At 37.6% G+C, this 7,984-nt stretch overlaps 1 non-coding gene across 1 annotated transcript; it reads left to right on the top strand.

Annotated features, from left to right (window-relative positions):
- The first annotated feature begins 832 nt into the window (after positions 1-832).
- LOC116481325 (small nucleolar RNA SNORA72) lies at positions 833-964 on the top strand. The gene has a single exon (XR_004251492.1). It is a non-coding gene; the product is annotated as a small nucleolar RNA SNORA72 (small nucleolar RNA).
- The last annotated feature ends 7,020 nt before the right edge of the window (positions 965-7,984 follow it).

Raw genomic sequence — 7,984 nt, forward strand, 5'->3', positions numbered from 1 at the left:
TTCATTTTGACACTGATAACTTCACACAGTAAGACATTATGACTGTCTCAAAGAATCTTAAGAAGTACATAAATAGGCAGTAGTATTCTGGAATGAATTTCCTCCCCCATCCTCTCTCTCATCCAATGGATAAACAAGATCTTTTGACTCAGCTTCCAAATTGGATTAATCTTTTCTCTAGCTTCACAAACACCATCTTACTCTGAGCGAAATCATCTGTGGATCTGACTATTGCCTTCCAGTTGGCCTCACCTTCTGCCCCCCAAATCTGTTTGCTAGAGTTTCCAAAGTGATCTTTTTTAAAAAAAGAAGAAAAAGAACAACAATAAACTAGATCATGTTGCTTCCCTTTGTAAACTTTTCCAAGGGCTTCTTTGCTTGGAGATTTAAATCTATACTCTTTGTGCTTGCTTACAAGGAAATACGTGATCTATCTGTGCCTCTTCTCCAATATCATGTACCACTCTGTCTCCCCACAGTACTCCAGAGCCTTCTGCTTAGAATGCTCTTCCTCCTAAATTTTCTACTGTCATCTCCTTTTCATTTTTAGATCTCAGCTTGAATATTGCCTTCTCAGGCCTTTCCAGACCCTGCATTCTAAACTGGCCACTCAATCATTCTTATTTAAAATGCTAAATATCAATCACTTTGATACAAGATTTGTGTATTGTCCATCTCTCCACCCCCAATTAAAATGAAAGTGCATGAGTTCAGCAAGAAAAGCTCTGACTTATGCTGTTCACAAATGTCTTCTCAGCTAATAGGACAACTAATGGAGTTCAGCATGTTATCTATTCATGCGTTGGAGTTTTATCACTTAAATTAAGAGTTACTGTGAATATTCTCGCTGTTCTGATTTTGTAATAATCACGACAGGCTAAACATTCGCAATATTAAGACCATGCATGTATCCCTAGACCTAGTTCTTTCCCCAGGTCTGGTTTTATAAATGCTGGTGATAAACCAGGTCTGACATATTATATGATCATTTTGTGCGATCATATAATGGCTGTGATTCTAGGTTATCTTTGGTCAACCTTAAGAAAAATAACAGTACAGCTAACATAATAACTTTTGCAAAAAATCAGTGCTAATTTGCAGACTGTTGTCTAAAGAAGGGATAACCAAAATATAGAAATTTGATGGTACCAGTTGCTATTAAATGAATTGTAAAAACTGTATATAAAAATTTAAAAATAAATAAAAAATAAGCAGTTAACCCTCATAACAAAAGATTTAATTATTTAAAATAAGTACTACCTGAGATGCATTTACAAACTATATTAGATTATTTTATTTTTGATTAAAGAAATACTTTTGATTACAGAAATACTTTTGATTAAAGAAAAACGGTGTTAAAAATATTTTCTGTGTTTGATTTCCAAAGGATATTATTGAAGATGATATTTTCAAGCATTCTAATAGTTCTTTTTCTCCTTTAATTGCTTAGATCATAATCTAGAAAAATAATTTTAGGTTAATAATCCAATCAAAATTTCCTAGAATGGAACTTAAAAACTCACTATTTAGCAGACATTTTTTACTCCGTCTCTGGCCAGTCTCCATGTTAAATGAGAGAGGATTCCAAATAAGACCTGGTGAAGGTGACATTTGAGTTTGGTCTTTCAGTATGAGTAGAGTGAAAATGGAAGTAGGTGAAAAGCAGAGAAACTGGTACTTTAGGCAAAGGCGTGAATTCAGGTCTTGTTCTGGAGACAGAATATAAATGAGATTAGCTGGAACGGTTGGTGGGAGCCAAAACATCAAAGGCCATAAAGCTGAGGAGTTAGAGTCTTACTCTGCATGGGAAGCCAACAGATTTTAGACTGAGTGCCATGTTCCTGTGTTGTTCGTGTTGTTGTAATGGATAAGATTGTGCAACATTAGCTAAGTAATGGACAACAACAGACCTCACATACTTAATCAAAATCAATAGGGGCCAGGTACTAGTGATTATGAACAAAAGGAGTTTCCAGTAGACCTTGGAATTACATATTAGAGCTAAAGGACATATAAAAAATTTATTCATTTATCTTTCAGTCATTATTTGTAGGGCACCAACCATGAGTCAGGCACACAGGGAGATCTCTAAGCTATTTTCAGTATGTTGAAAGACCTTAAAATTGTCTATTTCCTCTCAAAAGGCTGAGTAGGGTGATTAAAATTTCTTGTTTGTTTGCTTGGGGTTGGAATTTACGGGAATTCACTATGGGAACACTGATAATCTCAGGCTGACCAGAAGCTCTGATAAGATGATAATTGATATTGGTTTTTTTTAAAGAGAGAATGAATTGAAATTTAATGTAGTTTGCTGGGTAAAATTATTCAGAATGTGGAAAAGCCAATGAAGGGAAGGAGAATATTCAGGAGACAAAAGTAATGCAATTCAGATTCCCACCTTTACACAGTCTCTTTTATATAAAAACCAACCTGTTTCTCCTCCCCTAATTTCCACCTCAGTAATGGCCCCACAATTCTTTCGGCTACAAATCCCAGAAACCTGGGCATTCTTCTGAACTCCTGCCTCCATTTAGTTCTTCTATCAAGTCACAAACCAAACTATTGACTCTACCTGTGAAACTTTTCTAGAATCTTACCTTCTTCTTTATTCACACTATTCTGGCCTCCTTTGGTGTTACAGGAGATGCTCTTCCTTCCCCACACTATGGCTTTTTCCCTTGTTTTGCAGAATGGGTGGAATTCACAAACTAACTGTTGAGCAAACCAAGGTCTATGTGACCTTATCCAGAAAGATTAATTATATGTAATGCAACAGGGAATAAAATATGTCACAGTTGTCAAATTCTTCTGAGATGTCCTTCTATGTCCAGAAGCTGTGCTTGCTAGTTACTGAGTTTTTATTAGAAAAGAAGGAAGAATGTGTCCTTCTGTGTCCTGAATGAGCTAGAAAGTTGTGATTGGGTATCATAATCTAATCTGCCTTAATTGAGATAAGCAAAGAATGATGGGTTGTCACCACAGGCTCACCATTCCTGCCCAAGGAAGTTATAACTATGATCAGATTATCTCTCCTCTTGGGCAGTTGGGCCTGGTGTATGCATGCAGAAATGAAGGTAATAACTGTCGCTTAGCATTGTCTTGGATAAATAATAAAAGTAAAGTTAAAAGAAATTTAACAAACCACTTTCAGCTTATTCCATGTTCTGAAACTATTATCTCTTTGCAACTAGGAAAAGCAAAGTAAGACCTAACCTAGTGAGGTACAAATTGTAATCGCTTACCCAGCAGCCATTTTTCCTCTTTTCTTATCATATCTGACACATACATATACTTTAAAAAATTTGTTATTTATTTTAAATTCAACTGGCAATCCTGTATGTTTTTGGCAACCCTAATATTCATAAACTCAATAGTCACATTCCTTGGGAGCATATACTTATACAAATATGTCCAGATTGGAAAAAAATATTTTTACATTGATAATTTTTCCTGTTTAGGATTCCTCTTCTCATAGCTTCAAATGAGTAATAAAAAGCCATATCAGCAGTATCAAATTGTTTTTAAAACAAATATAAACGATATACTGTGAACAAAGAATTAAGTATCCTGACTTAACAGTCAGAAAAATTTGTGCTAGACTTTGAAATGGCAAAAAAAAAGATTACTGAGTCTTCTGTCTTATGCATCCTTGTGGGGTATCTCCTCCTTCGATTTTATTTGAGCTACGTACAACTTTGTAGATGACAGAGTCTACAGATGACTCTTGTCCATAATGTGCAAATGAATTCTGTCCAGTGAAGGGACAACTGATTTCCTTCCATGCCCCGTGGAAAAAGCCAGTTTTGCGTCTATTTGTAAATTCATTTCAGCATTCCTTCACTCTCTCTCTGAATTCACCTTTGAACAAGTTATATCTTTTACATGTTCTCTCGTTAATTAATGAATTAAATAAAACCTTTGACACATGTCCATTTTACATTTTTACGAGAATCATGATTTTACCTTTAATATGTATATATTTTAGCAATGCCTTTAGAATAAAAGTCAGTTCACTGATAGTTGATAAGTTAGTGCTAGGATATATTTTCAATCATCTAAGGAGACTTTTTATGTTTTTCTTAAAGCAAGTCCAAAACAAATTATTTCTTACACATATTTTTGGTAACTTTTTTGCTAAGGAGTAATAAAGCGTAATGACTTACAAGATAAAATTTGAGGCACTGTTGTCATAGGGAAACTCAGCAAAGTAACTGGAAGATAAGATCGAGGTAGAGGAAGAGAAAGAGAATAATAATGACTTTTTTAAGTAAAGTAAACAAATGAACAAACAAACAAAACCCAAAGCCCTTTTGCCAAATCCTTACAGAGAGATAGATAATGCCTTAACATCTGGACCAATTAATGGCCTTACTCTTAAGCAGTTTTTACCCAATATGAGGACCAATTATTGGGGGGAAGGAAGAAGGATGGAAATGGAGATGAAAGCCTCCAACACTTCCCTTTATAGGCCAATACACCCTTTCTGTTCAGTCTACCCACTTCCAGATATTCCCTCTTCAAAAGTACCCATTCCCCTGCCATGAGCCCTGTCCTTTCGATGCTTTACTTGTATGTAGGGACTGTATGGAGAGATAATATGAGGAATATTCCAAGAAAAGCAAAGAGAGGGAACAATGCTTTTGGTGGTGTGTTCTGGGCTGGATCCTTTAGGAAGTGAGGAGCTGGAAGAAGAGGAATAACCACATGGGCATCTTGTATGGTAGATGTTTGGATCTCTCTGAATACTTAGAAAAACTTAGCAGATTCCCAAGTGATGGCCCTTCAAGACTACACAGCAACAATTTTTCTCTCTACCTGCATACCCCAAGCTCCCCAGCTGCCCTATCAGGAGCCTTCTATCAGGGGATAGAAGGTAAACACTATGCAAAGGTCCTGAGCCTCAGTGTGGAGAGGGTGCTGGGGGCAAGTAGGAGTGATGTGGGTACAGACTTATGATCTGACACCAGCAACAGCAGGCTCCTCGCTCCAAACTGAGGTTCACACTTGGTGAGGGCATTCCCCACCTCCTGGGCTACCCTAGTAACTCTCAGAGCCCTGAAACTCCCTGGCCCCTGTATCTCCAATGCCCAGTGAAATTTGTGGGTTCCAGAAGTACCTCTGGCCCTAAATGACTTTTTCATTCCTGCTGTCTTTTGTTTGTTTGTTTGTTTGTTTCCAGATGAAAATAACTGTCGGCTAGGCACACTGGCTCATGCTTATAATCCTAGCTCTTTGAGAGGGCAAGGCAGGAGGATCACTTGAGCCCAGGAATTTGAGGCCACCCTGGGCAAAATAGTGCGACCTTGTCACTATTATTACCAAAAAATTAGTTGGGTGTGGAGTATCGCTCAAGCTCAGACTTCAGTGAGCTGTGATTGTGCCACTGCACTCCAGCCTGGGCAGCAGAGTGAGATCCTGTCTCAAAAACAAATGTATTAACTTTTACTTGTTAATACTTTATTATATATTGCAATATATCTATTTCTATATCTATAATCCCCAATTCTCAAAACAAAATGTGCAAGGCAGCTATTATTAGAAATGGTCCCGGACAGTATAAACAGCTCATTAGAGGGAGGGTGGCTGCATTATACAGAGCCCCAGGAGGCACAGAAGTGTCTGCTGCAAAGCTTTCACTCTTCCCAATGTCCCCTTGCCCCTACCTGTACTCTCTGAATGGGTTCTGTTCCAGTCTCCAGCAGAGGCTTCTATAGGAAGAGATGCTGTCTTTACCCGCCACATCTAAATGACCTTCCTAGACCTGGCCTAGGAGAAGGCAAAGTTTCAGACTTGTGCCAGGAAAATATTAAACCACAGTCTTGATGAATGTGGCCATAGCTGGCTTGTTTATTAATTCCAATCTATTTTCTCACCAGTTAGTTTAGTGCAGGGACCATGTACAGCCAAGCCCTAGCAAAATGCCTGGCACAGAGAAGACATTTAGTAAATATCTGTTAGGGAAAATGAATGCATTGCATGCACTCTTTTATTTTGTTCACATTAGAAAACAAAAGCATGCAATTCTCTTTTAGCATTAATAAGTATTGGATTATTAATGATGGAACAAGTTGGAATGATGGAACAGCAGAATGTTATTAAAGGCCAATATAATGAATTCCCTACGTCTTCTAACAGATTCAGATACATATAGATAGATTCCTTAGTACAATCATAAAATCTTACAAGGTGGGGATGAACACAGGTTACAATTATTTTAAAAATTACATAGTAGTACATGCTAACAGTAAAAATTCATACTACACAGATGTATAGCAAAAGTAACAGTCTCCTTCTACATCCCCCCCTCCAATCTTATTTCCCTCTCTGGAAAAAAGTGCTGTTAATGACTCAGGATGTATCCATCAAATCTTTTGTGCATTTATAAATATGCATAGTGATTCTACATAAGTAGGATTATGATCTACATATTGCTCATGAGTTGATGTTTCATTAATCACCTTTCCACTTCAGTGTAGTTAAATTTGCTGGTTGCACACTGTGGCTATCCTGTAAATTATTTAATTATTCCCTTACTGGTGGATTTTCAGGTACTTCTAATATTTCATTCTTAGAACAATTGCTGTGATAAGCATTTATATGTGAGTATGTGTGCATTTCTCACATTTGCTTATATTTTTGTAGAATAGATCTCTAGAAATGACATCACTGGGTCAAATGATACGGGCACATAAAATTTTGACAGACACTACCAAATGGGTCTCTAAAAATGTTATATCTCCAAAATCATGTGTCATGATTGATGATACATGATTGATGATTGATATAGACAACTGACATGTTCATCAACTGTATTTGACAGTCCCTTGCCTGCATTCTTACCAATACTGAATATTAGCAATATTTTTCATTTTTCCCCATTTTAAGTGTGAAAAAAATTATATCTCATTGTTATTTTACTTTTTGTTTTCCTGAATACCAGTGAGGGTGGGCATCTTTTTGAAAGCTTCCTGGTCATTCATCTTTCACCATACGTGGATTACTTGTGCATGTCCTCAGGAGGTAGAGATCTCTATCCTCTTATGCAACCAATAGGGCTAAGACTGGAGCTGAGAATATGAGAGCATGTGCACATTTTTCGGGATTGTTTGCCTGACACCCATCCATTCTGGCTTCCAAAACCTGGAAGGTTTGGCTTAGCGATACTTCATATGACTGTCAAGAGTGCTTTAGTCAACAAATCCAGGCTGGGGAAAAGAAAGGACCTGCAAATTGAATTACTGCGTACCTGAAAGCAAAAAGGATTCCCATCACTGGAGGTAAGCAGGGTAGCACTAACATTTGATGCATTACTAAGGTTTTAATATAAGGTTAGTTTGGATTAGGTAAAGATGGAGGGCAAGGTATTGAGACCAAACCCCTGTTTCTTTAAATCAGTATAGGGTCCTCATTAATCTTTAGGATTGTGGAGTGGGATGATCTCTTATAACCAAATGGAAGGCCTTGGAAAAAGAAAATGATAAGTTTGTTAGTTAACTGCCAACCCAAAGAATGCTTTGAAAGCCAGAAAGTTTCTATGGCAGCTCAAAAGTTGACTCATCTCCTGCAGACTGTGCTGAAAATCAGCTCAGATCTGATTATTAAGTGGCAGTGCTGTAAAGGAGACTAGATAGATGCATGGCCTCAGCAAAGCTCCTACACCAGAATCAGGGCCCTGATCGGGGAAGAAAGCGACCCTGAGACTGGGTATAAAGAAAATATTGGTGGATGATTCTGAGATTCTTAAATTTCAGATTTCCCTGAGCCATATTACCTGTCAGAAACAGTTCTTTCCCCTGAAGAAAAGTCTTCCCTTGCCTGAAGAGTGTACCATGGCTTTACATGAAGCACGTGCCTCACAAGATGACATGGATTCTCAACGATTCCCCTCAAGAAACTTCCCCCTCCCCCTGCCACTTATTTTACAGACTTATAACCAGAGTCAACTCAAAGCCCAGCCTTAGAAGTGAAATACAAGCCCTATTAT

Source organism: Hylobates moloch, unplaced genomic scaffold (assembly GCF_009828535.3).
Source record: "Hylobates moloch isolate HMO894 unplaced genomic scaffold, HMol_V3 SCAFFOLD_13, whole genome shotgun sequence".
NCBI classification, from domain to species: Eukaryota; Metazoa; Chordata; class Mammalia; order Primates; family Hylobatidae; genus Hylobates; species Hylobates moloch.